Raw genomic sequence first — 14472 nt, 5'->3', positions numbered from 1 at the left:
ATTTCTGTTCACCGCAAACTCCCCCAGCTCATGTGGTGATGACCCGTGCATACGGACGAGGTCTAGCCGTAGTACAGGTAGGTCTCCCCTTCCATGGTGAGCTTCCACGATCAGCTGGAAAAGCATATCTGTGTGTTCCAGGCATCCCTTTTCTATTCAGATGTATCAACGTAGCAATTTTTGAAAAGAAACTCAACCCTTTTTGAAGGGAAACAATATTGAAAAATACCTTCAATTCCATACCAAGCAACGAGATGGATCTAAATTCCTCAATATCCTTGGGGTTCTTCTCTTTGGGGTCCACACCCCCTCTGCACCGCTCAACTAGTCTGCAACATTTCCCTGATGCCAGAAAACCCTAGGGAATTTCCGAGGTAGCTGGAGGAGCTGAGGGCTGTGCTTGGGTACCCTGCTGGGACGGACCAGGGGCAGAACTAGCTCTGGCTGCTCTTTTTCCCAGATCTCCTTCCAGCTGGGCTCCGTGCCTTTGAACTCAGCCACAGGAAGGGAGGATTTACTAGGGTGCTATATGATTTCCTAGCTTCCACTCCCTCTCTGAGTCACTGCAGGAGTTCGGAAGGTGCAGGTCCATCTCTAATTTGGATGATGTGAGGTGCTAACAGTGCATCTGTGGTTTGGAATCTCTCTTCCTCTCTCCCTCCCTCCCTCCCTCCCTCCCATGCCATTCTGCCCTATGCAGTGTCATTAGTTTACTACTGAGGATACTATGGATCTCAGCTAGTGGTGGTTTTTCTTGCTCACTCACCCTCCTCCTACTGTTTAGCCAACAATCGGAGCTTTTGGTGCAGCTGGTGTATTTAGGCCACTCTACGGTTCACCGTGTAAGGGACCTTGATCTCTCAGTAGCAAAGCTGGCATGGTCTGGCTATCTTCTATCAACATCTCCCTTAGCTCAATGATTTGGACTAGATCCTCCTCAAGCTGCAGCCGCTCCCTCCACGGGTTTAGTCCACCGACGATCCGCTACACACAAGAGAAAATCTGCAGATGCTGAAAATCTGAGAAACGCACACAAAATGCTAAAGGAACTCAGCCGGAAGAAAGTACAGTCAACACAGCAGCCGGAAACCCTTTGGCAGGACTTGGTGATCTGCTGCTCTGCATGGTGTGGGAGACTCTGGGCCGTGCTCCTCCAGGAGTGAATCCGGTGCACGGCGTTGCTCTCTCCTACTCCAGGCATTTCATCTTGGCCTGATGTATTTTTAGGCTGCGCAGGTTCTTGAAGTCCTACCTCCTCTCGAGCTCCCCTGGAAGTATGTCTCTGCAGGTCTACGTAGGGCTTCATCCTCTCCGAAGCTGCAGCTTGGATTGCTGGCCCTTCCTGCCCTGGTGGCATCTTTCCCAGCTGTCCACTGTCTCTCCATTAGTTACCTTCTACTTTGTAAGCATCATATTTAAGTTAAAGGTTGTGTTTCAGAATCAGAATCAGTTTTATTATCACCAGCATGTGTCATGAAATTTGTTAACTTAGCAGCAGTTCGATGCAATACATAATATAGAAGAAAACTTATCAATCAATTACAGTATACATATATTGAATAGATTAAAAATTGTGCAAAAAGAGAAATAATACATATTAAAGAAGTGAGGTAGTGTTCATGGGTTCAATGTCCATTTCAACTATTTCCAGGACATTGGGACTGCTCCATTTCCCACAAACAATTCTGAGGCATGCTGACATCTAAGTTTTCTCAGTCACCCACCGTGGCTAAGATATATTTTAGGATGTGCTGGGACACATCATCAGCGATGTAACTTGGTGCCAGTGGGTGTTTCAGGTGTTTCAATGTCAGACACTCTAGCTCAAATGACCAAGCTAGGGTTGATCAGAAGACAGCTTGTATCCCAACAGTATTGGTCCATGGGTCACACCTCTTGATCCGTAGCCAACTGGAGGCACATTCAGTAGCCTCAGAGATAGTGCTGATGCCTCTTCTCATTGTAGCTCCCATGGAGAAAGTAGGGTCTGTGGAGTAAGTTCCAAGAAAAACCTCTACACCTCGCCTTCACTAGCTTGCATTGTACCTTCTACCCCTGTGCTGGAACTGCTCTACCAACTCACAGTAGATGGACTTCCTACGTTCAAACACCTCCTCAATCCGGTCTTCTCAAGGAACTGTCAATTCTACCATCAAAACATACTTCAGGTTTCTGACAGGGTGACCATGTCAGTCCTCAGTGATGATGATGTGATTAAGTCAGGAACTTTAATTGCTTGTCAAGATCGATTTTCAGTTGCCAGTCAAACATCGTGGTGAGCAAGCCTGCTGGTGATCTGAGCCGAGGGTATGGTTGGTCTCCAGCTTTGACAAAGGACATGGGCTTTCTGGATTGGTGGAGGTCCTTACTGTTGTTAATGGATGAGGAGATATTTGCACCACTAGCAGTAGTGTCTAACATAAAAATATTTGGCCGAAGTAAACTTTGTTCCTGTATTTTTTGCTAAATTTAATTTTATGAGTTACTTTGCACTGGACAGGTGAAGATATGATACACATAACTCTCTGCGTCCTCACACAATGTCTCACAATGAGGTAAATCACCACCAGAAGTTTGTAAACTGGATAAATTTACAGTGGGGAGCAACGCAAGCAGCTGGTCTAGGGAAGGCAACCTGCACCAGGTACAGATTCAAGGTTGTTTATTGTAATCCTTCAGTACTCAAGTGTAAAGGAGAGCAAAATGATTGTTACTCCAAATAAAATGCAGTGCAAAAAAAAAACACAATAAGCATGAAAACACTATAAATAGGAATGTAAAAATATTCCTATGAAGCACACTATACAATTAAGTGTTGAGTGTGGCTGTAAGATTAATAAATAAGATGAGTTTATGTACATAGACTGATTGTACATATATAGAGTGACGCTAATACAGGAGTATCTGAACATAAGTTGACTCTGACAGGAAGTGATACAGTAACTCTCGGCAAGAGGAGGTCTTTAGATAACAGCAGGTCAGTGAAACTATGAGGTGTGGAGTGCAAGCATGAAGTGGCAGTGCAGTGAATGATTTTCTGTTCTTTGTAGGAGCGAATGTAATTAGACAGAGGTCACGAGAGCGTTGCTGTAAGAATGGAGCCAAGAAGTTGAACCACTAATAGCAGCCGGGATTTGTAATTCTACTTCCTGAACTCCTTGCAATGTGTTGAGCTTTGAACCGACCCAGAGAGTACATGTGAGATGTGTTCTGATGCAACGCTGGAGTGATTGAATGAAGAGCAGTTTCAGTGATTTGCAAACAGTGTCAATTTTAACACAAACACCAAAACAAGTATGATTTACTACTGATTTATTGAATTGGGCATATTTACTTTTTATATTTGATGACTATACTGTCATTGATAAATTTCCCAATTTTGAACAATACAGAAAATTTTAAACTAAACAGTAATTTTAATTTTCTGTCATGATAATTAAAAGAAAAGCAGAACTTTGCAATAGCTGCCCATAAATTTACAGGCTAGGATCAGGATAGATTGTTCAGCCACTCAAGGAGCTCTACTTTTTTATAGGATTTTGGTGACCTAACTGCAAGTTCAACTCTACATTCCCTTCCACCTGTGGTAAACTTTCACCCTTGTTATTCAAAATAGATTTCAAAGCTCAAAGTAGATTTATTATCACAGTACATATATGTAACCATATACAACCCTGAGATTTGTTTTCTTGTAGGCATACTCAATAAATCCATAATAGCCATAATAGAACCAATGAAAGACAGCACCAGCTTGGGCATTCAACCAGTGTGCAAAAGACAATAGTATTTGCATATACAAAAAGAAACAATAATAGTAAATAGGTAAGCAATAAATATTGCGAACATGAGATAAAGAGTTCTTGAAAGTGAGCTCATAGGTTGTGGGAACATTTCAATGATAGGACAAGTGAAGTTGAGCGAAAGTATCTCCTTTGCTTTTGGAGCTTGATGGTTGACGGGTAATAAATGTTCCTGAACCTGGTGGAGTGGGTCCTGAGGCTCCTGTATCTTTTTACTTTCATCGTACTTTCATTTGAGGAATAGAATTCCAAGGACACGCAAACCACTGAAGGATATGTTGAGCCTCGTGTTTGCGTTAACTGAGTTACCCCTCAGTTTAAAATGGCCCTATAAATTCCCCTGTAAGAGGAATCTCCCCTTGATGATTTTTACTATGCTGTATCAGATCCAGAATAATAATCATCTTGTTCTCCTTTACACTTGTTTACTGAAGAATGACAAACAAACAATCTTGAATCTTAAAGAGGAAACATCTTCAGCACATGCACCCTATTAAGATCGCTCAGGATGTTACATGTTTCAATCAAGTTGCCACTCTATTTTAAACTCCAATGGAATAAAGCTGACTTATCCTCAAGATGTAACCCTCAGTCCACTTTTATCTATTTATTTAGTGAGACACAATGCAGAACAATCCTCTCCAGCACTTTGAGCTGCACCACCCAGCAATCCCCTAATTTAATCCCAGCCTAATCATGGGACAATTTACAATGACCAACCAACCCATACGCTTTTGGACTGTAGGGGTTCTCTTCCCTGAATCACTTCCAAACTTCATTAAATGAGTCTAGCCATGCACACTTGTACTCCAGATCAGGATTCAACAACTCCTTACATTCCTATTTCTTTATTTAATTCAGCTCATAATACCTGATAACATTATGATAACTATCCCAATTACTTTCTCCACCTACATCAATAACATTCCCTCACTCTGAACACTCACTCACTCATTGACTCTGACTCAATGTCAGCAAGATTAAGGAGCTGGTTATAGACTTCAGGAGAAGGAAAACAGAGGTCCATGAGCCAGTCCTCAGATGATCAGAAAGTGGAGTGGGATAGCACCTTAGATGTTATTATTTTGGAAGACTTAGCCTGGGCCCAGCATGTAAGTGTAATTACAACGAAAGCACAACAGTGCCTCTACTTTCTTAGGAGCTTGAGGAAATTCAGCATGATATCTAAAACTTTGACAGACTTCTATAGATGTGTTTTGGAGAGTATATTTACTGGCTGCGTTACAGCCTGGTACTGAAACACCAATGTCCTTAAATGGAAAATCCTACAAAAAGTAGTGGATATGGCCCAGTCTATCTTGGATAAAGCTCACCCCATCATTGAGCTTATCTAGTATATCGTGGGTAAATCCTTCCGAACCATTGAGCACATCTACATAAAATGCTTTTTTAGAAAACCAGCATCCATCATCAGGGAGCCCACCACCCAGAACATGATTTCTTTTCACTACTGCCATCAGGAAGAAGGTACAATATCTTCAGGAGTCAGTACCACCAAGTTCACGAATGGTTAATACCCCTCAAGCATCAGGCTCTTGAACTAAAGGGGATAACTTCACTCAACTTCAGCTTTGCATTCCCATCCACCTGTGGTAACCCTTCTTACCCTTGTTTATCAAGAATCTATTTCAAAATGCATTATACATATTTAAATAGAGTCTCCATTGCTATTTGAGGAATAGAGTTTCATAGACAAATATGCTGCAGTAAAATATGTGTTTCAGGTTTGTCTCTGGTTTGTCACTTTACATTTAAAGTGACCTCTAGTTCCAGATTCCCCAGAAGATGAAATATCCTCTTCACGTGTATCCTTTCACAATTCTTCGGTTCAGCTAAATTTCCTCGCACCTGATTCTAACCTGTACTAAATACAAGATTAGCCTGTCCAAAACTGTTAGCATCATGATCAGCATTGCCCTATTGTAGAAGCTCTGTTCTTTATATGTTCATTGCTTTAGGCAAGTAACAAGGATAACCTTTATTTACATGTTCTCTACCACTGCTTAAATATGCACAACTAATAGCAGTACCAAACGGAACAGTATTTACCTAATGGATTTTTTTCCTCAACCTGATTCTATGAGCAACATTGACCTGGAAAGATCAAGCAATGACATTACAGAGCAAGCCCCACCCTCACGTTGTACATCACCCGGATCCAAGGCATCACAAGGCCTTTTGTGAAATGGATACTTTTAAAGCAGGAGGCTTGCACAGTGGAGGACAATCTACACCAACTGTGCATCACTTTTTGTTCTTGTAGAAGTGAATTTGATGAGACAGTGCCGCAAAAGAACATTGCTGCAGGAATGGAACTTAACCAACTCTGACAGCTGTTTCCCTGATCTCTTTGCAAAGTGGTGAACTTTGAGCTAACCAGTGTCAATTTTCAGGTAAGCACACTGAAACAGTTAAGATTTTGGATTGTAAATTTTATAATTAAGGTACACTGTTATTGATTAATTATCTGTCCATAATTCTGAGGAATTCTGAAAATTTCTATCAATAAACACAAATAAATGCCTGAAAATAAATACTGATATTCTTAGTCACAATAATTAAACAAAGACAGTGTTTCTAATCCTGACAAACAATGGTACAGGTAAGGATTAGTAAAAGACAGTTCAGTCCCTTAACTTTCTCCATCATTAAATACGTCTTGTATGCACAACTTCAGATTTGCATTCACACCCACTCATTGTAACCCGTCACACCCTTGCTTATCAGAATCTACCTCTGCCTGCTTTAAATATACATATTTAAACAGAGTTACCACGCATTTGAGAAATTGAGTTCCATAGACAAACATTCTGGCAGAAGATTTGTGCCCCAGGTGCTTCTCAAGTTTGTGACATCTGATTTTTAAAGTGACCTCTAGCTCTCAATTTCCCAGTAGAGGAAATATTTAAACTCTACTAAGTTCAAGAAAAGCTCGCCCAAACATTCCTCATAAGGCAACATCCCTGTACACTTCAAATATTAGCCCAGTGATCCTTTCCCAGAACATCTTCCAATGTACTCACAGACTTCCTTAAATATGACCAGTGTTGTACACCATTTTCCAGATATGGTCCCAAGAATTGCCTCTAGAACCGAGGCTTAAACTTCCTACTTCTTAACTCTGCTTGTGATAAATGGTACCATGATATTTATCCAAATAACCTTCTTCGCCAGTACTCCTAACATTTTACAAATGAATTCTCTAAACCACACAAGGTAAACAGCTGGTATGTTTTCACTGCTTAAGGCAAGTATCAAGGATAAGCCTCTGCTCATATGTTGTCTACTACTAGTTAACTATACACAACTAATAGCACTGCCTAATGGAAAATATTTGCCTGATTGTTTTTGCTATACTTGATTTTATGGGTAACTTTGAGCTGGACTGGTCAAGCAGTGGCATTGCAGAGCAAGTGACACACACACACATAATTCATCGTACTGATCCAAGGCATCAGAATGGCTCTTGTAAGCTGGATAGATTTGAAGCAGGGGGCTGCATAAATAGCTAGTAAAGCGGTGGGACTGACAGGATGGAACAGTGCAACAAAAGAGCACTGCTGTAGGAATGGAGTTTAGCATTTCAACCAGCTCTGACAGGTAATATCCTGCTCTCTTTGCAAAGTGACAGACTTTGAGCTAACCTGTTTCATATTACAGCTAAGCACACAGAAACAGGTGTTGGATTTTAATGACATTTATGATATACTGTTGATTGATTATCTGTCCATTATTTTGAGGAATACTGAAAGTTTTAACCAATAAAATTATGAAAAGCCAAAAAAAGGATTTTTCCCCAGACAAAATAATTTAAAACTAAAACCAGAATTTCTAAGTCTGCTAAATTTATAAATTAAGTTCAGGGGAAGGCTCATTGGTCCCTCAAACTGCACCATCACTTAATAAGTTTGATTGATCTAAATGCAACTTGAACTGTACATTCCTGTCCATCTTTCACTCCATTGCTCCTCAAGAACCTGTCTGTCACCTCCTTGAATATTCAAAGACTCTCCTTGCACCACTCTTTGAGGACGTGAATTTGAAGCCCAAAGGGCTACTGAGGAGGGGAGGGGATGGATTCCTGCCAGTCTAAAGTGGTGATCCTTTACTTTTAAAGAGGGACTCATTGTTCTGAAGTCTTCCTCATGTGGAAACATTCTCTCCACTATTACCTTATCATGACTCCTCAGAGTTCAATGAAGTCATCTTTCAGTTCCGCATTCCAGTGGACCCAAGCCTTTTGCTTATAATACAACCCATTCCTTCCAATTGTTCGTCTAGTAAATCTTCTGCCAACCGCAGCTAGTGTTTTAATATCCTTCTGAAAATAAAGACAAAAGAAGTAAATCCTCCTACCACATTTCAATGGTTTTCTCAAACTATTTCTTGCTTAAGTTTAGAAAAAATTAGAAGTACTATTTTTGATTCATCAATTAAATTTGAAGAAACTTGGAGACCGTTCATTCGACACTTTCATATGAATTAATTTGACTTCTTCCAGACCTTTACTCTTATTATTCTTGTTCTGGTGTGGAGTTCCGGAGTTTTTGACACTATCATATACTTATAAACTATTATTATTGCCCATGTTAGTTTAGGTTTATTTTTTTATTATTTCTTTAAATATACATTTTTTTTCTTTTTCTTTTGATGATTATTTTTAATCTTTTCATGTATAATCAATATAGATTAGATTGATATTGTATGATCCTTTTTCGTTGATAGTTTAATAAGATATTTTTATCTTGTTATCAACTCAATTTTAAATCTATTGTATTCATAGCATATGTAATATAATATTATGTTATGATTTTTTTAAAAAACTAATAAAAAGATTGAAAAAGAAAAAAGAAAATAAAGACAATTGCTCTACAGTACTTCAGATATGCTCTCACCACCGGGATACATTAGTGAAGCAGGACTTTCCTACTTCTGTTTGCAGTTCACCCTGAGGTTACAGGTAGCATTCTGTTGGATGACCCCATTACTTGATCCACCTGCATTAACATTTTGGAATTGTTTGATTATAGATGAGTCTTTAAATTAAGCAGTACTTTTGTGTTTATTATTGCTATGTCGCAGGATCTGGTTCTTTATATCGTTTTTTCATAAAATATAGAGGCTTTTGTCAAATATCCTCTACTAATTGCCAATAAAATCTGATGAGCTGTGGTGATGCAAAAAACATTTAGCATAATTGAGCTGTGATAAATTTCTTTACAATTTTACACTTTGCTGAAATTGATTTCATCAACGTAATGGATTTTTAACAGCAAAGATGAAGACATGACATTACAGGACAAGTGCCACCCACACATACTGACTCATGGTGGGACCAGTAAGATGGTAAACTGGGCAAATTGGAGGCAAGCAAATGTAGAGTTTAAGTCAAGGAAAGATAAACTGTACCAATGGTAAATAGAAGGATCTCAGCTCAGAACTGCATCTGTTTATTCCCCTCCGGTTCCTATCCTGAATTGCTGAATGCTTCCAACGTTTTGTGTGTGCTGCTCAAGTTTTCCTGCATCAACAGAAACTCTGGTATCTATGATGGTGATATTTATCCATTCTGTATAGGGTTTCCACACGAGTAATCTGGAACATTCTAGTTGCATTGCTTTAGGAATGGAGCTGAACGCCAGATAACTGGAACACTATTTGCATCTGTCAATGTAAGGTGTATGATCCAGTGAGTTACTGTGCTGTGTAAAAGTCCTTGGTATATGTGAAGAAATTCTGTAAAGCAAAGATACTTTCAAAAGTAATGAAATGAAAAGCTCCTAAACATCAAAGATTTATCATGAAGAGCAGTAAACAGTAAGAAACTAAATCATATCAATATTTGGTGCGACCAGCTTTTGCCTTTAAAACTGCATCAATTCTCTCATGTACACAGTCATACAGATTTATAACAAATTCAGCTGGTAGGGTTGTTCCAAGCATCCTGGGCAACTTGTCATAGTTTTTCTGCAGACGTCGGCTGTCTTGCTTGCTTCTGCCTCTCCAGGTAATTCCAGACAGCCTCGATGATGTTGAGATCAGAGCTCTCTGGAGGCCATTCCATTTGAAACCTTATATAAACAAAAATATAGGGAGCTTAAGACACAGTTCTGTATATCCACTGTAGTGCTCTACAGCTGTCATAGGATTAGAGAAATTAAACCATCTGCTCCAGTGTCCCTGTTGAAAATAAAGGTTTATATACTTGAAACTGAACTCACTCCAGTACATATTAGATGTCCTGATTAGCTTTTGACCTGGACTTTGAGAGAGGCTAGTTGAGCTACCAATGTAAATGGTACAGAGTGTCAGCCCAGGGCTACATTAGCCATGGGCTGGAGTCCTCTATTAAAGGCATCACATATACGAGCATGTATGGATAGTGACAATCATACTGTATAATGGCGTAAGCAGGAACTAGGTTTTGAAGAAGGCAAATACCAGAAAGGGATACAAAGTGTAAATAACAAACACAAGAGATTCTGCAGATGCTGAGATGCAGAGCAGCAAACACAAAATGTTGGAGAAACTCAGATTATATAATATCTATGGAGAGGAATAAACATTCTACATTTCAGACTGAGAGCCTTCATGCAACATAACCTGCTGTGTTGCTTCATCATCCTGTGTACGTTAGCAAGGAAACAACTGTTGGTGTCCTCAACTGAAGTACAAATGGTCAAGCAGACCAGGCCCATTCTGTAATGAAGCAATAGCTGGTGGGATGTAGGCTAGAACAGAAACAGACTAGTTAATTGTTTCTTCAAACTTGTCTTTACTTCAATATGGAGAGACAAAGGACAACACTGAAGCAGAGCAATCATTCCACTTGTTGACACTGTCAGACTATCAGGACATTGAAGCAGATATCCAATTGCAAACCCAGTACTGTGCACACTGTGATATTAATTGAGTAACAAATCCCAAGGTGCAAACAGAGTCGGCGTTAAAGTTCAGGCAGAGATCAAAACATCCAGAGAAATCCAAAAACCAGAATCAGGAAACAGGCAGAATCACTATTCAGACAGACAGAGTACAGATACGAACGCTGGAAAGGCTCAGGAAATTCACTGACACAATCTGGCAACAAACAGCTGAAAGTACAGGACTGAAATACACAGAGCAATAACCAGAGAGGCAGATGATAGGTGGAGCACAATGAGACATGGGTGGCAGCAATACCGGTAATAATGAGAAACAGATGAGAGATGGAGTACTCAGTGATACAGGGGCCGGAGTAGAGCAGGAGCGGGGACAGGAGCACATGGCAATACAAAACCACAGACTGACAGCTAGGGGGAAAACACACAACAAGTTCAGCTGGAGGTACTGACAGAGATCTACTGTGACTTTACAGCCAAAGGGACGTGGGCTAGAAATGTATTAGGTCCCTCATGTGGAAAAGTAGGGCTGAATATTCTTCTTACTTGTAATCTCTTTGAAGCCACTTGGCTGACTTATTTCTCAAAGATCAGACACTGACCTTGTGTAATCATCCAATTGGAAATTGAGTATATACTTATAATGGGACTAATGAGCTATCACATTCAAAGAAACAGCAAATCATTGATGGACTGATGGCCTCATCTTTATCACATGATTGACTATTACAAGGCCAGACTTCTAGACAAAGACACAGGAGAGAGTGCAGTCAAAGGATGGTGACATACATTGTCTAGGTACTATCAGTTCCGTCCATGTAATTCAGATTAAGCCTGGATGTCTCATATTTTGGATGATGGGAAGAGGAAGTTAGGTTTGGAAATTAGATATTATTTCTGCTCCCTATAATCTACACTTATCACATAATTAAAAACACTAGCAACCATTTCTGATCCTTCTGTGTTAATCTGGAAGTACAGCTGGTTATTTAAATCTTGCTTGGATTGGTTTGATTTAATGTTCTTCTATCACCACTCAGGGCTTCTTCCAGAGAATTATAAGTGGAAATGTGTTTGCACGTCTCATCAGTGACTCTTGGTGGTTAATTTCAAGAAAACAGGACCTTCCTGGTGCAATGACATCTTATAGACTTCTGTCCTATTGACTTCCTCAATTCTCGGCCATCTCCAGCGGCCATCATTCGCTGACACACATCTTAGCCCCGATTGATAATTATTCGTCCATCAGCAATCCATATTACAAAATTAATTGCTGATGTGATCTGATCACACTAATTTGATCCATTGGTGCTGATTTGCTACCCTCTGGTCCCTAGATCTGACCTCAGTTTTGGCTGGGACATAGTTAGACCCTTTGGTAAGTAGAAGCCTTGAGCTCTGTAGCTGCTGTGGTTTGGAAAACTAAATCAAGATCTCAACAGTTCCTGATAATGCTGCAACAAAGACCCTTCTCCCTGGATTGTCACCTTATTGTGGTGGAGAAGTTTGTGTGGTCCTGAGATCTCGAGAGTGATGCCGTCTGGAGCTCTGCTCCTGGTAGGGCCACCCATGGCGGTAAGGTCGAGGGTGAGGTCCCTGACAAAGAACAATCCAACCAAGGCCTCAACGGTGGAACAGGCGGATGAAGTTACTTCAAACTCAACGGCTGTGAAAGCTGCAACAAATCCATCAGCTCCAGTCGTCGTGGTTTCCATGCCATTGGAAACAGTTGGTTGATTTGTGAAGTATCGTGTGCTTCTTGGAGTGCAATATCAAGTGCATGTTAAACAAATACACGCACAGGCGTCTTCGCTCTGTGACAGATCAACAGACAAAGACCATCGACTGCGAAGGATAGCCACCACCACGACGTTACAAAGACCATGTACCCAACCCATTCAAGTGCAATAGAATTTGTTGGCAGCAATGTTTATTTTAGATAACAATTGCAGATATTGTCCTTGAATTTGTTCTGGAAAAGCTTAATATATAAATGAACATTTTTCCTTTGTTGATCTTGACACCTTAAACTAAAGGCAGAGACAGCTTCTCACCACATGTGTTTTTCTAGTGATGTCTGGCCTTGTCAATCTCTGGTTCTGAGCAGTGTTCAATTAGCTTAGGAACTGACAATTAAAGAACTTTTTCTTGTCTTAAAAGGCTCCCTGTGACAATGGGCTTGGTGTCCCTGACATCACAATCCTGTTGTACTCTGGTAATGCTCTCAGTGGTACAGCTTCATCCATTAATATTCCAGCGGCCAGTGATGGAGAAGTCACTTTAATATTCAATATGTATTCCACCCAGGCACAGTTGAAGGGTTAAGTGGTTTAATGCAGTTGGGGAGCTGTCACTAGATGAGTTTGTAGATATTTTTATGTAACTTTAATTTCCATAGGTTTGAAACAGTCAGTCAGGACCAGCAAGAAGAAATTGGATTGTTTTATTTGACAGAGCTATGGACTAAACTTTTAAGTATTCAAGACAGACAGGAGAGCAGATCACTGCCTCTTGGCAGAAACCAAGTTACTGTTTGTAGAGTTGGCAACAATGAAAGAGCACTGCCAGATGATCTCAATGCCTTTTTTGCTCACTTTGAGCAATAGAACATGTAACCCTCAAAGCCCCCGATGACCCTGTAATTTCAATCTCTGAGGCCAGCACGAGAACATTCTTCAGTAGGGTGAATCCACAGAGAGCATCTGGATGCAGATGGTGTACTTGGCCGAGTACTGAAGACTTGTGCTAATCAACTGTACAACAAAGATGTTTATGGACATCTTCAACCTCTCTTCAGCAGTCTATGGTTCCTACCCAACTGCTTCAAGCGGGCTTCAATCTTACCTATGCCCAAGAAGAATATGTTAACTTGCCTCATTAACTATCGTCCAGTAGCACTTATATCCACTGTAAATGTGTTTTGAAAGTTTGGTCATGACATACCTCAGCTCCTACCTGACGAGTGACTGGATCTGCTCCAATTTGCCTACCATCACAACAAGTCAACAGAAGATACTATTTCATTGGCTCTTCATTTAATATTGAAACATCCGGGCAATGAAGATGTAGACATCAGGATGTCCTTCATTGACTGCAGCTTAGCATTCTACACTATCATCCCCTTGAAACTAGCTCCAAAACCTAGACCTTGATAACTCCCTGTGCAACTGGATCATAGATTTCCCCACCTGCAGACTCCTGTCAGTATAGATTGGTAAAACTTCTCCTCCACAGTCACCATCAGTACAGATATACCAGAAGCCTGTTAGCCCCGTACTCTACTGGCTTTGTGCCCATGATTGTGTACCATATTTGGATTGGAGCTGCAGCTCGATGACCTTCAACTCATACAGGCAAATGAAATGGGGATGAATTCATTTCAGTTCATTACAAGTTTAATTGTCACTTAACCATTCATGAATAATCATGAATACAGCCAAATGAGACATATATAGTCCATACACCCAGCCCACTGATATTATCTGTCAACTGGCCCCCAGTGGTCTCTAAGTGAAGCCGGTCTTTGCAGCCCGGTCTTTGCATAGCAGAACCACATTTAGATAAATATATGTGTATATAGTCCAGACCTCTCTGCCCATTTTAAATCTATCTGAGTGTAAGCCTCCACCTATTCAGGCAGCAGCACGTTGAGCATCTCCTTTTTTATCTCTGCCAGTGAGCAACTTGCTGATGGTGTAGACCTGCAGTACTTGAGTTTTAACATGATAATTAAGTAGAACGGTAGCACCTTTAGTTGACCCTGTAGAAAC

At 40.4% G+C, this 14472-nt stretch overlaps 1 long non-coding RNA gene across 1 annotated transcript in view; it reads right to left on the bottom strand.

Annotated features, from left to right (window-relative positions):
- LOC132395060 (uncharacterized) overlaps positions 1 to 14472 on the bottom strand; it is a 50895-nt gene that overhangs the window by 32578 nt on the left and 3845 nt on the right. Inside the window, exon 2 of the long non-coding RNA XR_009512508.1 lies at positions 7994 to 8142. This is a non-coding gene — a long non-coding RNA (uncharacterized LOC132395060). The remainder of the gene's footprint in view (positions 1 to 7993; positions 8143 to 14472) is intronic.

Source organism: Hypanus sabinus, chromosome 6 (genome assembly GCF_030144855.1).
Source record: "Hypanus sabinus isolate sHypSab1 chromosome 6, sHypSab1.hap1, whole genome shotgun sequence".
Lineage (NCBI taxonomy): Eukaryota > Metazoa > Chordata > Chondrichthyes > Myliobatiformes > Dasyatidae > Hypanus > Hypanus sabinus.
This window is presented reverse-complemented; position numbering and strand designations above follow the sequence as displayed.